General features: G+C 38.8%; 1 protein-coding gene across 1 annotated transcript in view; it reads left to right on the top strand.

Annotated features, from left to right (window-relative positions):
- GABRB3 (gamma-aminobutyric acid type A receptor subunit beta3) overlaps positions 1-19387 on the top strand; it is a 220938-nt gene that overhangs the window by 749 nt on the left and 200802 nt on the right. The window lies entirely within an intron of this gene.

Below are 19387 nucleotides of genomic sequence, written 5' to 3'. Positions count from 1 at the left end.
GGCTGAGGCCAGGGCGCTCCCTCCCTGCCCGAGGGGTCCTGGGTCGGCCTAGCGCTCGGCTCGCACCGCCGCCCTCGCGCTCCCGGCTCCGGCAGCCTCAGCCGCCCGGGGCCGTCTCGCCTCCGTAGCAACAGGCGCCGGTGAACCAGGCAGAGAGCGCGATGTGGGGGCGGCCCCTGTGTTCTAGGTAAGAGGTACTTCAGGTTTCCTTTGTTGGTGCTGGCTGCTGGAGGGCAGAGCGCGGGGCGGTGGTCTCTGTATCCCGCGGGTGTCCCAGGTCAGTGTCTGGGGTCCCAGTGGCTCCCCAAGGGCAGCCTCCCGGACGCCGAGTCCCGGAAGCCGGCTCCGTCGGCTGCTGTCCGAGGTGCTGACGGCCCCCGCGGGCCCTCGGAGCTGCTGAGGGCTCCGAGAGACAGGGGAGTGGAAGGAGGCTCTCGGTGAAGCGGGAGTCGCTCCGGGCTCCTGCGAGTGTTGACGAGAGTCAGAGTTCTGACCCGTGGAAAGCGGAGGTCAGTGTCCCGAGGTGCGGACAGGGTGGCAGTGGCGCTTGCAAGGATCGCTTCATGGCACCGGGGAATTGGGAGAAAAAGGACTGCTTTCTCTTGTTAATTGAGCTGAAATACCTCGGGATTCGGGAACAGGTTTAATTTTCTGCTGAATGGCAGTTCAGGAATTGCAAGAATGATTTTAGGAAACAATATTTGTTGGAAGAGATCATTTGGCAACTTTTCCTTCTGACATGCAACATATAACGTGGCATGGTTTCAGATAGACAGAGAAGGTTTCTCAGATCTTGTGTACCTCAGAATCACGTGGGCAAACTTGTTTTAAATGCATACTCCCCATATTCTCCACCGCAGGGGCTCTGATGGAGCCTGGCTGAAGTGGAGCCTTGGGGTCTCTGCATTGCAGACTTTCACTTCAGATTTCTTTGAAGCATGCATTTTAAGGGCAGTATTTTGGGAACCATTGCAATAAGTCATGGAAATGGGAGCAATATACAAATAAATAAAATTATGTAAAATAGACTGTGGTGAGATATATTTTAGTCTATACTATTGGAGATTTTTTATTGACCACACCAAACTATTTTCATCCATTTTTCTCTCTTAATCTCAAGATTTTGAAATTACAATGAGCAATTAAAAAATTGTATCTTTCTTTCAAAGTATACTACTTAGGACATTTGTATATCAAGACATTGCAATAATACTAGTGTTAGCAAGAAACACAGAAGGAATGAGACTTTAAATGAATTATTTTACATTCAAATGTAACCATGTATATATTTAACTTACTTGTAATTTTATAAAAATAATTATATCCAAAAGATTTGTTTTGCCAACTTAGGGGAAGAAGTTAACATATTAAAGACCCACTCTGTGTAATTTGTGATTTTTCTCAATTGAGAACTTCACATTCCCTAGAGAAGACAATTTAGCACAGAAGTTAATTGAATATTTAGTGAATTATTATGTCAAAAATAACTATAGTGGATGTCAAATGGAAGAAAATATATATCGATGTAGCCTTTGAAGAACACAATAAGATAAGAATACAACCAGGGAAATGAAGAGAATTATTGTAGACTGTCACACATTCTGTGTGGGTTATTTTTAAACTTCATTATCAACTTGGTTTGACATTAGGATGACATTAGGAACATTCAAAACATTTTAGCAATATTTGCATCACTCATGGACTACCTATTGAGGTGTTCCAGTTTTCTCTGTACTCCATAACAGCAAGACAAATTGAAGACACAGGCTATTATAATCATCAGCCTTTCAATATATATTGCATTGCCAACAAATACGCACATCATATACTTGATATACTTGTATGCATTTTTTCATTATCATTGCAATAATTTTTCTGGATCTCATATATATAAGCTTATTTCAACCACAAATTGGATATTAATAGGATTGGAGACTTAATTCTATTAGACAGATGTGACTGACAGCCACTTAAAACATTTTCTTCTCTCCACAAGCTGATTGGTCAACATCATGCCCTAGAAAAATCTGATTTTCCTTAACATATTTATGCATAATAATAGCTATGATATTTGACCTATTTTTAAAGGAACTTTAAATGTAGCAATGGTTCAGTATAACATTTGTAGGGAAACAACAAAGGATATGTGAGTATAAGATTTGAACCAACACTCAATCATGTTGTATAAAAGCAAGAAGTTCTACCTATGAGCTTTCTTAACCACCTTATTGCTGAATACTAAACTAAGTATTGCAAGTTATAAAATGAAATAAGTAATGGGTTTTCCTTAAGGGTGTTGTAAATATTAGATAAGGTATGTCAAATATTTGTACAAAAAGTAGGATAATGTAAGTCTCACTAAAGCAGCAAATGAAAGGGGTATACAGGAGGGAGAGAGAGAAAGGGAGGGAAAAAGGAGAGAAGATGGGTAGATGATATTATGTTGATGTGTAAAGCTTGATGAAAAGTTACATTTAAATTACATGAGAGAAATGAATAAGATTTTGACTGGCATAACTGAAGAAGCACATTCTGGGAAACAAATAGCAAGGCTATGGATGGATGGATTAGAAGGGTCAGAGTTTATGAAGGGAGATGAATTTCAAATGTAGGACAAACCCTTGTACACTTAGGCCCTTCTCCATAGTGCTAAGGATTTCAGATGCTAATTTCTGGGAAATGCGGATACCATAAATAATCTTAAGCAGATGTCTTTCATGATTTTTGAGATGTGGTTTAAGATATGTTGGCCAAAATGTAAATTTAGACAGGAGTGAGGATGGTGAAGTGTAAGGGTAAAATTTACAAGAAAATTAAGGAGAAATGATCACAGAAGGTCACCCTTAATTTTTTTTTTCTTCAAGTTTTTACAGATATATTTTTGGGAAGGTATATTCTGTAAGATAAATAAAAATTCACCAAATTATCAGTGTTTAAAATCATGATGTTGAAAACCATGCATCTGAAGGAGAAGGAGGTGCATAGATGCTTGTTCATGAGTATTTTTTAGGGGGGTTGATTGTAAAGAACAATAACAGATACCACAGAACAGTACTTCTGATGCTGTTTTAATTGAATAGACTTAAAGCGCAATTTTTAAATATTGGTAGTACATGTAAATGATGTTTCTGAAGAATAACTCTGACCTGAAATAAATGGATAAATTATATTTATTTATAGATATGTATTTCTTCATACCTTTTGGTGTTGTGTAGGAAAAAATTCTAAGAACGGATTTGAATATTTTAATATTTAGCATTGGTTTTGCCATAGGTTTTTTATCCTAGATAGTAGGGATACACTACATTTCCATTTTTTTCTAAGTCTTCCAGTTTTTCTTGCTCTTCTTTTTAAGTAGCTGACCTGAAAATTGTTAAAAACCATTTTTGTTTTATGTAACTTCCCCTGTTTTTCTTAGTCTCTGTTGTACCATTTCCAATAATCTTTTAAAATTATGCATTGCTAATCAATTACTGAGGTTTAGTCATATATTGCTAATCAATTACTGAGGATTAGTCATATATTTCTTTAAGTGAAAATGTGTATGTTCAGTATAGAAAATTATTGTGTGTTTGTTTTAATTTTAATGATTAGTGTTCCTAGTGTACTCATATAATAAACACATGTTGAGTAGACAGAGTGATGAATCAGTGTAGGAAAATTTTTGGAAATGTAGGTCATAAGAAAATATTGAAAAAAAAACAATTTGAAATTTTTAATTTAAAAGCATTATTTTAAAATAGGAATTTTGAATTTTTAATTTTTATTTATAAGAATGAGCCATTGTTTGATTTGTTAGTCTATAACAGGAACTACATGTACTTTATTTTATAATTCATTAACTATACTGTATTGGGAATATAAAACTAGGTTCTAACTCTAGCAATGTCAATACTAATTTCTATGATGTAACTTGCTCAGTGTTATCACTTTATTCTTAATTATTCCACTAGAGTAAACTCATCCCTAATGAAAATGTTACTACAAAACTTTTTTGTGATTTCATGCATATAAATCATAAAGTATTGCTTTTTTAAAACTCATGTTCCTTGGAGGTAATCTATAGTGAGTATCCATAATTACTATGAGGTGTAGTCATCAATTATGTCAGTTGTGTTGTATTTATTTCTCAGTCATTAGATTTTCTTCTTATATTTAGGTGTAAGATAATGTGCTACATAAGAACATAGTGTTAGAATATCTCAAGAAGTGGTTTTGGATTGATATTGCTCTTCAGTGGATACGATCTCACTCATGGCAAATCATGCACAGACACATTCTATCTTTTTTTTGCATCTCTTTTCATGTTTTTCTTCTTTTCCGAAGGGAAAGAAAGAGGAAAAGATGTCTGACTAGAAACTGTCTAGATCAGAGGTTTGGAGAATTCAACTTTTAGGTCATTTTTTGACAAAACTTAAATTCTTCCACTCTCTCTGCCCTCATTTCTGAATTTAAAGGTTGTTTTGCCATTGATGAACCCTGAGTGACTGCCTAGTGTTTCCAGCACCTGTCTTGTTTCACAGGCGGAAGGAACTGAATCCCTAGAGTCCAGGTAGTATGCTTAAAAAGAGACTAATAGGATTGGGAGCCATGGTTCTATTTCCAATTCAATGGCAACATCTTCAACAAGTCCCTTCATCCTCAGTATTTCAGTTGCAGGCTCCCAGATGCCCATGGCACACAGACAATATTGATGCCAGAGCCATGTCACAAGGAGTTTAGTTCTACAGAGAAAATCGCAGTGAAGACACCCACACAGTCACATGTTGGAAAGCCATCTTTTACTGATTTCTTATAGGGCATGGGCCAAATTGAGAGTTTCCGTATGCCTTGTTACTAGCAGTCTAAAGGTAGGAAATGTGCTAATGCTCTGTTACAAAGCACACTGGGGGATGAATCAGCAGAAAGGGAGAATGTTTCTCTGACCCAGTTGGAGTTGAAAAACTGCTTATAAGGAAAGCTCTCCTGGGATAAGGTCCATGGAGTGCAACAGTGTTTGGTTCCAGGTTGCTGCATTTTGGAGGTAAGACTGCTTATTGAGGACATTACTTTTCACTGGCAATGTGTTTCATGCATAAGTTATGATCATACATCAATGCCAGGCACTCATAAGAAAGCATACAATGAACTTCAGAAATGGATGACAATAATACCTTACATAATATGCTCCTTATGAAGAGAAGTTTGTGTTTAATATTAGAATGCATAGTATGGAGACTGCAAATAGAATGCTTTTTGTCTTTCCCCTCAGGGAGGTTGTAAAGCTTATGTTGTTACATCTCTTAAAAATGGATTTTACACTCATTGTCATGTTGTGAATGGCCTCTTCCCAGAGCCTCTGAGGGGTTCAGGAATCTCATTGTGTGTTGCCCATAGAAGATTCTCAGTAAATATGTATTTGAATTGATGGTACAAATCTGCTTGTTAACATGTGAAGAACAGTTATTGCTGGTAGGTAATTCTGTTTCAGCTGAAAAAACACGGCCAGTTTCTGTTTTCACTTCTAACGTTTGATTTTTTAAGCAGGCAAAGTATGCTACTTATGTTTGCTTAGCTGATGGTACATAAAATAATTTTAAAAATAGCATTCCTTATTGGGCTCGTGCCAAATAAAGGTACCTTGTAGATTTAGTGCTTCATTGAAATGAAGAATGGTATAGTTGTTCATAAAGAAGGTAGTAGTATTATAATTAAATGCATACAGAAACTATTAGTGCATGCAGAAAATTCAATGGCGAATGTAGAGTACTTCTAGTTGTCACTCCTCAAATCAGACTCAAGTCTGGGACTGCAGACTTGGTGATTTTTACCAGTATAGCAGTGCGGGTCAGTACTTGATTTTCCCTAGTTTGACGTCTATGGTAACTCCTGTGGGTCTGTATCTCATAATGCATTTTGATTTTTACATTTTAAAAACTATCAAACATTTGTAATAAATAAATGAAGCCTACTGAACATTTGAAATCTTTTAGATGACTTTGTATTGCATGCTGAGGTATAACTTAGGGAGTTGAAGACTAACAGTTTTACATCATTTTGCAGTTTCTAAAGTGTTTCAGATATCACGTCATATTTTCCAAATTAGAAATATTTTTTGCTAAGCAATATTAGTGGTCCTCTGAACCTTCAGTGAGCTGCAGTATTTTTGCTGGTGGAGGTCTTGGCCTGGGTCCCGATGGCTGCTGACTCCTCTGGGTGGTGTTTGCTGAAGCCTGCAGTGGCCGTGCCTTCTCTTTTAAATTAAAAAAAAAAAAAAAAGTTTACTACTTTTCCTTTCACAAAAAGACTTCTCTGTAGCATGTGGTGCTGCTTGGTAGCATTTTTACTTGAACTTATTTCAAAACTGGAGTCAGTCCCCTCAAACCCTGCTGCTGCTGTATCAATTACATTTATGTGATATTCCAAATCCTTTATTGTCATTTCAACAGTGTCCACCACCAGTATCACTACTAGTGGCGGACTACATTTCAAGAAAGCATTTTCTTTCCTCATTCATTATGTCATGTTTGATCATCCGGCCTATTGATCAACCTGGTGAGACAGGTTATACAAATATCTCCTTCCCTCCATTTTTCAGATGATAAAATAGCCTCAGGGAGAGTGTTGACTCTCTCATTCTTGTTAAACGGCAAGGCTGGGACTTGGTGCTGCTGCTTTGGTCTTTCCACTTCATCATTCTGCAATGACAAAGATACTCTGTTAGGGCCTCCGGTATTTTATCTTCCTCCATGGTCGTCTTTGCTATCTAAATTAGATCTTATTCTGTTTTTCCATGAAACCTTATTCATTCATTATAACACTTATCATAGTGTTAAATATTATTTGGGTGCCCTCATTTGCTTCTTTCTCTTCCTGTTATCACCCCATTAGATAATTTACTCCATGAAGCCAGTGTCTATAGGCAGTCCTTATACAGTGCTCAATACTTAAGAGATACCTGTTAGATTTTTTGAAGGAAAGCATGGGAAGAATAAATAAATGAATAAGTATATAAATACAGGCATCAATATGTCTATTTCTAATAACAATTTTGGCTATGACTGAAGAGTCTATAGGCTAAATGTGATATATACAGTCTTAAATTTAGGGAACTTATTTCAATCAGAATTTGTGCCTTTGTATCCAGTATAAAGCCAATAGCTGTAAAATATTCTGTTGCTATTACTCCCTTCACTGGGGGAGGAGGATGGGACTTTTATGCTGACTTCAAAGCAGAAATAAGAGTTAAATGTTTCAGTGATTGAGCAGAATTCAGCCTATGTGATGCTCGATATGAACATTCTATACGTCAATCACAAGTCCCTTTTACTCTTAAAACTCTGTGTCTATTTGAAAAATGTATGTGAGGTGAGGTTTTTTTCATGTTATCAGGAAGTTTTGATTGTTCTTTCCTTTTCATTGGCCACCAGCAGTGCAGTGGAGCTGTGGTGGGTTTCATTTGTTTTCTAGTGCCATTTATTTTTGGATCATTCATGTCAGTCATTAAGAAGATTCTCTAGCTGAAAAATTTGCAAGAATGGACTAACATCATTCTCCTCCCTTGGTGGTTTTCTCAGTGTCATTAATTCAAGGCAAACTGTGTTTAGGGATGTAGATTTTTCCTTTTTCCTTGGTTGTCAGGAGACCACATCAAGAATAGGAACTATTTCTCAGTACTAACTGATGCATCCCTCCCCCTTTTTATTGTATTTTTTCCACTGAATTAAACATCATACATAAGCCTTTAATACAATTAACAAAAACTTTAGCATGCATGTTAGTAACATTTGAGATGCATAAGAATAAAATTAAGATGTGAAAATATCACAATTTTTTAAGTGCTCTAATTTGTGCCTCATTCAGTTTGAAAGAGGATGTGAATTTTATTGATAAATCAATATATTTTATCACAGTTCTATAATAAAAGAGTTTATTTTATGCAAAATCTTTGCTGAACTTACATGCTGTAATTCATGACATGAAACAGTATTTATTTTATTTAATTTTGTATTGATTTTAAAGGCTAACAAATCTGCTGTTTTAAACTGTATAACCCTGATTGTATTTGATACATATGTATAACATACTTGTTAGTTAGTTCAGTATCACATCATTGTTCCTTTAAAATATGACTTTTTGAATAAGATTTTATAAGTATTAATTTTAATAAATAGAAAAAGTGTTCTGAGTCAGTCACCATGTTATTCTGTGCATGCCCTTTTATGCTAAAAATTTTGTGTCTACTTGAAAATGATATGTATGTTTATGAGTGTAACTCAGTGCATACCAAAAATTATTTTAAAAGGAATGAAAGTTTAGGTAGTTTGTTATAATGTGATTGATTTCTGCCAGTCTTGCTAACTCTACGTGTCCATATAAAAGAGAAGTGCCTATATCAAGTAGAAAGTGGACTTGAATGGCAACTGAGCACAGTGCTTGTCATTTAGGATATGCTGGAAACTACTGTCTATGTGTGAATTTGTGGAGTAAATGATCCTAGTGGTCAAGCTCTCTTGATCTGTTTTATTTCAGATGTTCCCTTATTTGGGTGTTTGGTTAGCCTTTAAAATTAAGTGTAAATTTGAATATAAGGACCCCTGTGAACTTGTCAAAAAAAAAAATCTGAATTTTGGAAAACAGTGCCAACCTTATGGTCTTAGATAATGACTCCAAAGCTGTGGCCTGAAAACCCTTGTGAAGTATTGGAATTGTTGCAGGCGTGCACATTGCCAAGTTCCTTACAGGCAAAATTTCTCAGCATTGATGCTTTCTGAAGGTGTGAGGTCTGCAGTCAGTTGCAGGGTCCCAAAACATGCGTTGCCTTTCTAAAGCAGTGCTCACACCACAAAAAGGTTGGGGATAACTGTTTGAAGATTAGGATTGATTATGCTATGTTTTCTTCCATGCTGTTAAACATTCTGAGGGTGACTCATTTGTATGAGAGTGCATTTGAATGCCATTGAATGCATTTTCATTTCTAAATCTTTTCTTTATTTTGGCCTTGGGCATAAAAATTCCCTGTGAAAATGTCATCATTTTGTGGTAATAGCTAAAATAATGGTTGGCTAAGAGGCTACCGCTCTATGGAATGTTAATGTATGCTCCATAATCAAAGTGTGTTTCTTCAAATAATATTGGAAATTATGTTAAACACATAAAATTGCTTTCTTTGCTGTAGGAATTGTCAGGTCCTTTAGAATGTTCATGATTTTGTAAATCTTAATGAGAGGAATGAAGAATTCAAAAATTTTCCAATTTCTCATGCATTTGGAGAGTTTTTCCTTGTGGAGGGATGGAGGACTTTATTAACTAGCACTTTGTAACAAAGTTCTCTGTAGAACACACCTTGGGAAATGGGGGCTAAAGTATTGAAGGAGAATAGTCTTTCATATATCCAGGCCCTGTGAATGAAAATATGTAAGATAACTGCAGTAATAAAGTCTCTTTTAAGAGACAATATATTGACAAAGAGTACAACATTTCACATGGGGTGAGTAATATTTTTCCTTAAACTGATGGACAAAAATACACAAGGTTTTTTTTTTTTTTTTTTTAATAACAGTCTGTGTTACACCAAGGTTTGTATACTATAAGTCTTCTTATTTTCTTGGCATTATTGCAAAAGTAAATGATAGAGGAAGGGATGCAAAAGACTCCTGGGCCAGCAACAATAGATTGATTTTAAGAACAAAATATGGCTTCTTGGGAATGTCTGGCATGGATGAGATTCCTAGATAGTAGCTGTGAAAGCTGGAGGTTTCTTCTTGGGGCTGTAACGTGGTGAGCAGGCAGTGCTCTGACATTCTGACATTGTGTCCCATCAGGGAGAGTCCATTTCTGTCTCTGAACGTGCCCTTTTTCATGCACAGACATTATGATGTGTAATATTTCTTATTCATAATGAGATTGTATAATATATACTGTGGTTTGAATTTGTGCCCCAGTGTTCACATGTTAGAAACTTAATCCCCAGTGCAGCAGTGTTGAGAGGCGGGACATTTAAGTGGCGATTAGGATTGACTATGCTGTGTTTAAAGCAGGGCTTTATCCTCATGTGTAGATTAATGCCATTATTGTGAAAGTGGGGTCTTTATTCAAGGAGTGGGCTTTTGGTAAAAGGAGAGTTCAGACCCCTTCCCTCTCTCTGGTGTGAACATTCTCTTGCCCTCTGTTGTTCCGCATGGAAGATGTAGCAAGGCTGCTGCAGATCACAAGATGTCAGCTTCTCAGACTTGAACTTCCCCACCTGCAGAGCTAAATCTCTAAATAATCTAGATAATCTCTAAAGTGCTCAAATACATGCTTGCTCTTTACAAACTACCTAATCTCAGATATTCTGCTATAGCAGTCCCAAATGGATTAAAACAATATAATATGTAAAGAATTTATAAATTATTCATGTTTATATGTTAAATAAGATTCAGTTTGGATAAAGGCAATAAAAGTAACAACGCTTGGTAGAACTCATCTCTAAAATTCCTATTATGACTAATTTTGGATAAGTCCATGAAGAGTGTGTGCAAGTTCATGAATAGTCAGTGATAGCAGATCAGAGGATTTTCTGTGCTTTTCTATAAGCCGCAATGCTGTCGTAAGAGAGACAGTTTGTTTATGTACCACTGTGGAGTCCCTATGAAGCACCTGTGCTTGGTTCAAGGGTGCTAAGAGGCTGGAGATAATGGTGAGTAAATTAAATAAGACCTAGAGAAACCGATATTGTGGGATCTCAGGTAGAGGCTTTGCCCGCAACCCTGACATCCCATACGGGTGCCTGTTTGTGTCCTGGCTGCTCCACGTCTAATCCAACTTCCTGCTAATGGCCTGGACAAGCAGCAGAGGGTGGCCCAAGTGTTTAGGCACCTGAAACTTACCTGGGAGAAATGGGAGAGATTCCTGGCTTCTGCCTTCAGCCTGGCGGTTGCAGCCATCTGGGGAGTGAAACAGCAGATGAAAGCACTCTCTCTCTCTCTCTGTGTGTATTCCTCTCTGTGTATGTAACTCTTTCAAAACAAGCAATCTGAAAAAAAAAAAGACTTAGAAATGTAAAAAGGTTAATTATGATAATGTTTGTTTTTTTGGCATTCAAAGCTCAGAGAATTGGTTTCAAAAAGGGAGACTCTTGTTTTGGAAATACAGTGCTTTATCTTACCTTTCTATCTATCTACCATCCTCTTCCTCCTCTTTCCTTTTCTCTTATGATATGCTTATTTGACATCATTCAGTATTGCTTCAAAGTTTACCTTTTTTAAGATTCAAAAGTGACTCTCAAAACCTGATATTTTACTTTACCATAAGAAAATGTTAAGGATTAGCTATCTTGGTGATTTCCTTCATACCAGAATACTTTGCTTCTAATGACAAGAGGGTATTTAACTTCCAAGACTGCAGTGTTGCAGAGTTCCTTGGGAAAAGTTACATATCAGAACACTTAGATTCTAGGGAGAGTTTATGTGTACTTTGGGGAGATATTCAGACTCCCTGATCCTCAATTTAATCATGTGTTAGCTTTTTTTTTTTTTTTTTAAATGTATTTGTTTATTTGAAAGGCAGAATGTCGGATGCAGGGTAGTGAGGGCTGTGGCAATAGCTTAGAAATCTTCCATTTGCTGGTTCACTCCCCAGATGGCTGCAATAGCTAGGTCTGGAATAGCCTGAAACCAGGAGCCCAGAACTCCATTCAGGTCTTCCAGGTGGCAGGGGCCCAGGTATTTTGACCGTCATCTGCCACCTTCCAAGGCACATTAGCAGGAAGCTGGATGGGAAGTGGAGCAGAGGAGACTCCAGCTGGCCCTCCTTTATGGGATGCTCATGTCACAAGCATTGGCTTAACTTAATGCATCACAACACTGGCCCTTTTTATTGAGGGTGCTAAAACTGATGTTCTCTATGGTACCTTCCAGCCCTGATTAGTGTGTTTTTCAGGATCTGTGAGCAGTTTGAAACATAAAGGGACCATCTATTTGCTTTACACAGTTGGGTGCTTTTTGTCATTTTTGCCCAGGTGGTTTTTTTTTGGTTATCCACAAGGTGTGCTGTGTTACTGGAACCACTAGCTTCCCGTAGATTGCAGTCTTTCACTCAACTCATGCCCATTGTGAAATCTGGGAGGCATTTTTTCAGGCTATCCATGCTATGTGATATGAGCCTCAGACATTTTGCACAGAAGCATCTAGAATTTTACATGTACGTTTATGCTCATTAATTTTAGATTTCAAAGATAGTGGTATGAGCTTCTTAGGTCTGGAGTTAGAACTATTAATTTATGAGTGAAACCTGCAGTGACCTGGGATATCACTTCCTTTGTATTCAAATCGTTACCTTTCTGCTGTCACCTAAGAACTACTGAATCTCTAGTGTCTTTATTAATGCTGTTGGTTACCAAATTGTTCATGTTCATATTTTAAAAATTCTACACAAATGTAATTCATGCACATTTTTGCAACTTCTGCAGTATTTCAGTAACATAATTTTCAATATTATTTGAGTTCATAATCCCTTCCAAAAAGAAAGGACATTGGCTTGGTCAGTGTATATTAGACATTGGCTGCATTTGGCCAATCTGGGATGATGGGCAGCATTTAATGAAGGTAATTATCAACTTAGACCTCAAAGGTAGAACTTGCATATTGTAGCATATGCTCAAAAACAGAGTTTTACCACATCCTATTTTTTCACAATATTTGCAGCAAAAATAATTTCATATACATAAAATCTGAGCAAACAAGCTCTTTTGTAGGTAGCAACAAAACTTTGGCTGGCCTGTACCAGAGAAATGCAAATGATAAGCAGAATTGTTTAATTTTATTCAGTAAGAGGAAAAATGTAGATGTGCAAATTCTTAAGTAATCAGGAAATATCTATTTAGTATTATATAGCTCAACATGTGCAGTTGTGGTCAAAAGTTGGAAAGTAGTCAGTGTTAGTTCTGGAATAGTTCGGGGTTCTGGTCTTTTGTACCCCCAGAAAGTAGACGGAGAAAGATGGAGACTGACCTCAACAGAGACAGGTTGCTCTATTGGAAGCAAAGAGGTTGGCAACAGTCTGTTCTTGCGTGATGGGCGCATCTGGGACTCAGGTTTTATCTGTTAGTAGGGAATTTGCCACTGGGTCGGGGGAGGTGGAGAAGGTGGCTGGGGAAAAGTGGATGTCTCTTTGAAGCCTCAGGGGACTTCTCTCTTACCTGTTTCACTAGAAGCTCTGTGCCGCTTATCCGCTTTGCTATTTGCATTGCAAGGAGGGTTGGTTTGCCACCTAGGATCTCAGGGAGGATGTGGGGTAGGGAGGAAAAGGAGGAAGAACAGGATGAAGGGAAAAGGTGCCACAAGTCTTTTAGTGATCAAAATTTTAAAAAATGATTCTCAAAATGTTTAGTTCCTATTTTTCCACTGTAGGTAAAATTCTGCTAAGAATAGATTATAGTATTTCATTAGGGGAAATTTCAACACAGTATAAAGAGTAAATAAGCAGTTTTCTAACTTATCTCTTTGAAATAATTTGTCTACAATGGTAGCACAGAGATATGATCCTCAAGGGCTCTGTCTCCCTCTTTCTCCACTTGTTCCTTCCTACAAGAAGCTAGAGGGGTTGTGGCAACATTAAAAGGGAGAGACACTGTTTTAGTCTACTTTTCCTGTGGATTTAACAAAATACATGATACCAGGTAATTTATAGTGAATAGAAATGTACTTAGCTCAAGGCTCTGGAGTCTGGTGCTTGGGTCTACTGAGGACCTTCGTGCTGCATCACAACCTGGTGGAGGGCATGGCAGGATGAGACAGAGCAGTGTTCCAGAGAGTTTATTTTCTATCAAAGACATGTTCTCAGTAACCTATTAACCCTTTAATCTGTGGATGTATTGATTCCTCCAGGAGGGCAGGGTCCTCTTGACACAATCACATTCCATCTTCAAATACCATTAACATATGAATTTCCGACCCATGAACTTTTAGGGGACACATTCACTCTATGGTAGATGCCTGGTTCTGAGAGTAACTGAATTAGCATCCCCTGAGTAGTGCCAACTCTGAGAATTTTTGAATGGGTGCAGATCAGGGGCATGGGCAGGTTTACTAAAATTATAAGGAAAAGGCCAGTTAAAGGGATTTTTTTCTCAACTGCCTACCTGGATGGCATTTACCTCCCCTTAGGAGATAAGCAATGCTGGTGTTTACTTGCTAATTTCTCCCTTGATCTTTGGAAATCCTAAGGGTCAATTTGGCTCAGTATTTTTTTTTCTTTTATTTTATCTCCTAGTTTCTTAAACAATTAATAAAAATTCTTTTTTCTTCCCCAACATCCTTAAGAGGAAACCAGATGAAATTTGTTAAACAAAAGCTGACAGGAAAGCAAGCATCTATTAATTGACATCCAATTTCCTGATATGCCAGCCTTTGCCCAAGACTGTACTTGATTATGCAGTAATGTGCAAATAGAAAAATTGGAACCTGCTCACGCTGCAATATTAATAGAAACTGTCAGTTAACCAGAGGAGGAACGCACAAGGCAGTCTCACATATTACTGAACTGTTTTCTGTGTCTGTTACCAGAAAAGTGCCTGTGCTTCCAGGTCACACTGCTATGGAGATTTTTCTGTGTGGCTACCTGCATCATGATGGGAATTATGGAAATAGCAGCAATCACAAAAACAAAACAACAACAAAAAACAAGAATCACAAAGCAAAACAAGATAGAGTTCCATTGTCTTGATGGTAGAGCCTGTTAGGTGGTGAAGAAGGGTGAAGGGACTGGTTGTGTGAGTATGTGTGACAAAACACTATTTTTGATACTTCAGAGTGCAGTGCTGTAAGTGATTTACACTTATTCTAACAGCTTGGTCCAAAATAGGCTATATGTATAGATTTTTTAAAAGTCCAGGCTAATCAAAGCACCTTTTTTTTTGAAGATTTATTTATTTATTTGAAAGGCAGGGTTACAGAGAGGCAGAAGCAGAGAGAGAGGTCTTCTATCCACTAGTTCACTCCCCAAATGGCCCCAAAGGCCAGAGCTGGACCGATCTGAAGCCGGAAGCCTGGAGCTTCCTCCAGGTCTCCCATGAAGGTGCAGGAGCCCAAGAACTTGGGCCATCTTTCACTGCTTTCCCAAGACATAGCAGAGAGATGGATTGGAAGTGGAGCACCCAGGTCTCAAGTCAGCGCCCACATGGGATGCTGGTACTGCAGGCGGTGGCTTTACCCACTACACTAGAGTGCCGGACCCAAAGCACCTTTGTAGCTTAACATTGCAACTAGCTGGAAAGGAGGCACAGCAGTGAAATTTTTTGTTTTTGATTTTCAAAAAAACATATCATTCAGTTACCTTTTGTATTCTCCTTTATAACTGGACTTTTTTTTTTTTTTGTTCAAATACCCTGTGTTGACTAGCATATTCTTGTAATCTCTATCTTTCATTTTAAATACTTTAGATTTAAGAGGTGACTTAGCTAATATGCAGGGTCTTAAAAGGTTATGCAAAATGTGTATCATAAAAAAGGCATAAATTTCCAAGTATTTCCTTCCAAAATAAACTTACCTTTTAATTCTATTTTCTTTTTCCTCATGCTGAGTAAATATTTAATTAATATCAACAGTATATGTAAAAGAATTACATAGAAAATATTGGCATATTATAAAAGTGATACAAAAATTTCAGTACAACAGTAAAGCACAAGTCAGTTTTCATGGTTTTGTTGAGACTTATGAATTCTAAAAATGAATTAAATGTAATTTTGTAAAGTGTCTCTGTAAGCAAACAAAATATTCACAGAAGGTAAAGAAAATTAATATGATATATACTTCCATGTGTTGAAGGCAGACATATAAGATAAAATTGATAGGTTTGTGAGCCTGAAGACCACGCCTTTACCACGCCCCTGTGTGACCTCTTGCCCTTGCCTGACCACACCTGTGTGCCCACCAGCCAATGGAAGTGGGTTAAAGGCCTGAGACATGGTGGACCTAGCCCTATTTTTGGCCTCTTGCCTTTGTGGGCCAGTGCTGCCCTGCGCCTCCAGGGCACATGGCCTTTGGGCCACCCACTCCATGCTTCCTGGCCTACATGCTCCTCCATGCGGCTGGCTCCTGGTATTTGGTTGAATCCAGATTTGTCTCTCTTTTATATAGGGCCCTCACTCTTCTATGCATTTCTCTCACTGAATAAAAAGCTTAAAACTTATCATGTTGCCTTGTTCATTTATTCTGGCCTTCAGAATTCTTCTCTGAATATTAGGCAAGAACCCACACAGGCATATTAATATTAGGAGTATGTTAATAAGCACACGGTAATATAAATGGCACCCCATATTCTAATATATGGCACTCCAGATGGGACTTTTAGGGGGTGAGCCTCCGGTTTCACACGCACTTGGAATGAAAAATTTTCAGCCATGTTCAAAACAACTTTTGTTTTTAAAAAGATTTATTTATTTTACTTGAAAATCAGAGGTACACAGAGAGAGAAGGAGAGGCAGAGAGAGAGAGAGAGGTCTTCCATCCGTTGGTTTACTCCGCAATTGGCTGCAAGGGCCGGAGCTGCGCTGATCCGAAGCCAGGAGCCAGGAGCTTCTTCCGGGTCTCCCACATAGGTGCAGGGGCCCAAGGACTTGGGCTATCTTCTACTGCTTTCCCAGGCCATAGCAGAGAGCTGGATAGGAAGTAGAGCAACCGGGACTCGAACCGGTGCCAGTATGGGATGCCGGCAGTATAGGCAGCAGCTTTACCTGCTACGCCACAGCGCTGGCCCTCAAAACAACTTTAAGGGGTTGGCGCTATGGTGTAGTAGGCTAAGCCTCCACCTGTGGTGCCAGCATCTCATATGGATGCCGGTTCATGTTCTGACTATTCCACTTCTGATCCAGCTCTCTGCAAGTGACCTGGAAAAGCAGTAGAAGAAGGCCCAAGTGCTTGGATCTTTGCACCAGTGTGGGAGACCTGGAAGGAGCTCCTGGCTCCTGGCTTCAGTCTGGCCCAACTCCAGCCGATGTGCCATCTGGGGAGGGAACCAGAGGATGGAGGACCTTTCTCTCTGTCTCTGCCTCTCTCTGTAACTAACTATACCTCTCAAATAAATACAATCCTTAACATAAACAAAAAGCTTTTAAACTTTTAAAGTTACATTGTCACCTACTACCTCCCATTTTACAATCTTTACATTTTAAGATATAAAGAATGCTAGCCTCCTATCTATCTTTTTAAAATTAATTAATGTATGTTTATAAATTTTTTCAGGTAAACACATTTCATGTTTTTCATATATACAGATTTAGGAACATAGTGATGCTTCCCACCGTACCCTCCTTCCTGCGCATGCTCTCACCTTTCCTCCTCCTTCCTCTCTTATTCCCTCTCCTAAGTTTTACAATGATCTACTTTCAGTTAACTTTATACTCATAAGATGAACCCTACACTAAGTAAAGAGTTCAGCAAATACTAAGGAGAAAAAAAATCAGTGCTCCTCAATGGTAGAGACAAGGGCTGTAAACAATCATCAAATCTCAAAAATGTCAATTTCGGTCCTACAGGTCAGGGAAAACATACATATTTTTCTTTTTTGGTAATTCTATTTTCTATGACTTTTTTGAGGCACCCTCATTTGCAACTGCTCTTATAACAGAATGAAGTGTTCACCATCATAAATGCAAATGATGGTAGTTTGGGATTCCTAGCATTTCTCCAATTGTACGCACACGTTCAAACTTTGCCTGTATCAGTTGCACATGTTCAAACTTTGCCTGTATCAGTTGCACATGTTCAAACTTTGCCTGTGTCAGTTCAGACTTGCGACTCTGATAAATCTTCACGGCCACGTAAAGTTATTATAGAAACCCACAGAGAGGATGCTTGACTATAGCCAGTGGTAACAGAGCAAGTCAGTCAGTGAATGCGTGGAGAAGGAGTAATTATCGGCTGGGGTGGATACAGTTAGAAATGCAAAAAGGGATAAGCTGATAGATGGTTGGGCCTGGGGAGCCACTACTGATAATGTTCTGGAAAGCAATTTGGAAGAAAAATACAGGGAGCTATGTTTTACTCCATTTGGGGTGCTATAATAAAATGGCATAAACTGGGTGGCTTTTAAAGAGCAGAAAATTGTTTCTCCAGTTCTGGATGCTGGGAAGTCCACGATCCAGAAGTGGCAAATTCGGTGTCTGGTGAAGGCCCACATCCTGTTTTACAGCTGGAACCCTCTTGCTGTGTTTTTTTTTTTTTTTTTTTTTTTTTTGACAGGCACAGTGGACAGTGAGAGAGACAGAGAGAAAGGAGAAAGGTCTTCCTTTTCTGTTGATTCACCCCCCCAATAGCCACTGCGGCCGGCACGCTGTGACTGGCTCACTGCGCTGATCCGAAGCCAGGAGCCAGGTGCTTTTCCTGGTCTCCCATGGGGGTGCAGGGCCCAAGGACCTGGGCCATTCTCCACTGCCTTCCCGGGCCACAGCAGAGAGCTGGACTAGAAGGGGAGCAACCGGGACAGAATCCGGCGCCCCAACCGGTACTAGAACCCGGGGTGCCGGCGCCGCAGGTGGAGGATTAGCCTATTGAGCTGCGGCGCCGGCCCTTGCTGTGTTTTCATATGGTGGCAGGGACTAGGAAGCTGTCTGTGGCTTCTTATAAGAGGGCTAATCCCATCTGTGAGCAATTCAGTCATGACCTAATCATCTGCACCTTCCATTGTCATCACCTGGGCTTTCAACATGTGTTTAAGACAGACACAAAAATTCTGGCCATAGCAGTGAATTAGAATTACTGCAATTTCCCCAAATGCATTTTATATGAGAGAATGAGAATTTTCTCAGAATTAGGCCTGAGAAGTTGTAAAGGCAGTCTTGCTAGTGGTTCTGAGGTCATAATTGACCATTTTATCAGGTGGCTCCCCTGATCATATTCAAACAAAACATTTAATTTAATCCTATATTTAGTCTCGACGTTGAAGCTGATTGAGCCTTGATTCTTTTGGATGGCTGGTGAAGTAAAAGAGGGGAAACCGAGGAGCTGGTCCCAGCATCAGGAGGAACCCATCAGCATGAATGGACATCTGGGGGAAAGAGGTCCTCTTAGGTGTCATCACCTGCATCTTTGTCAGGAGTGCAGTAGTGGCGATGCAGAGTAAGCACTTGACTAATCAGGGGGCATTGTCTAATGAGCTATTACTTTGTCTATCTGAGGAACATTTTAGCAGGCTATTTTCCATGTAGTTAATGAGAATAAAACAGGCATTGTTTCCTGTGATCCGAAGTTTAGTGTACTGATGCAGGGAAAAGTGTTAAGTGGCCATTAACATTTAATTGGAAAGGGAATTTGGATGAAGTTGAATTTTTCCACATTGATTGTGAGATGAATGGTAACCATTTTTCCTCACAACCCTGATTTTTTTTTTTTTTTAATTTGAGAGAGAAGGTTACACAGAGAGGGGGAAA

This window comes from Lepus europaeus, chromosome 11, assembly GCF_033115175.1.
Source record: "Lepus europaeus isolate LE1 chromosome 11, mLepTim1.pri, whole genome shotgun sequence".
Taxonomy (NCBI): Eukaryota; Metazoa; Chordata; class Mammalia; order Lagomorpha; family Leporidae; genus Lepus; species Lepus europaeus.
This window is presented reverse-complemented; position numbering and strand designations above follow the sequence as displayed.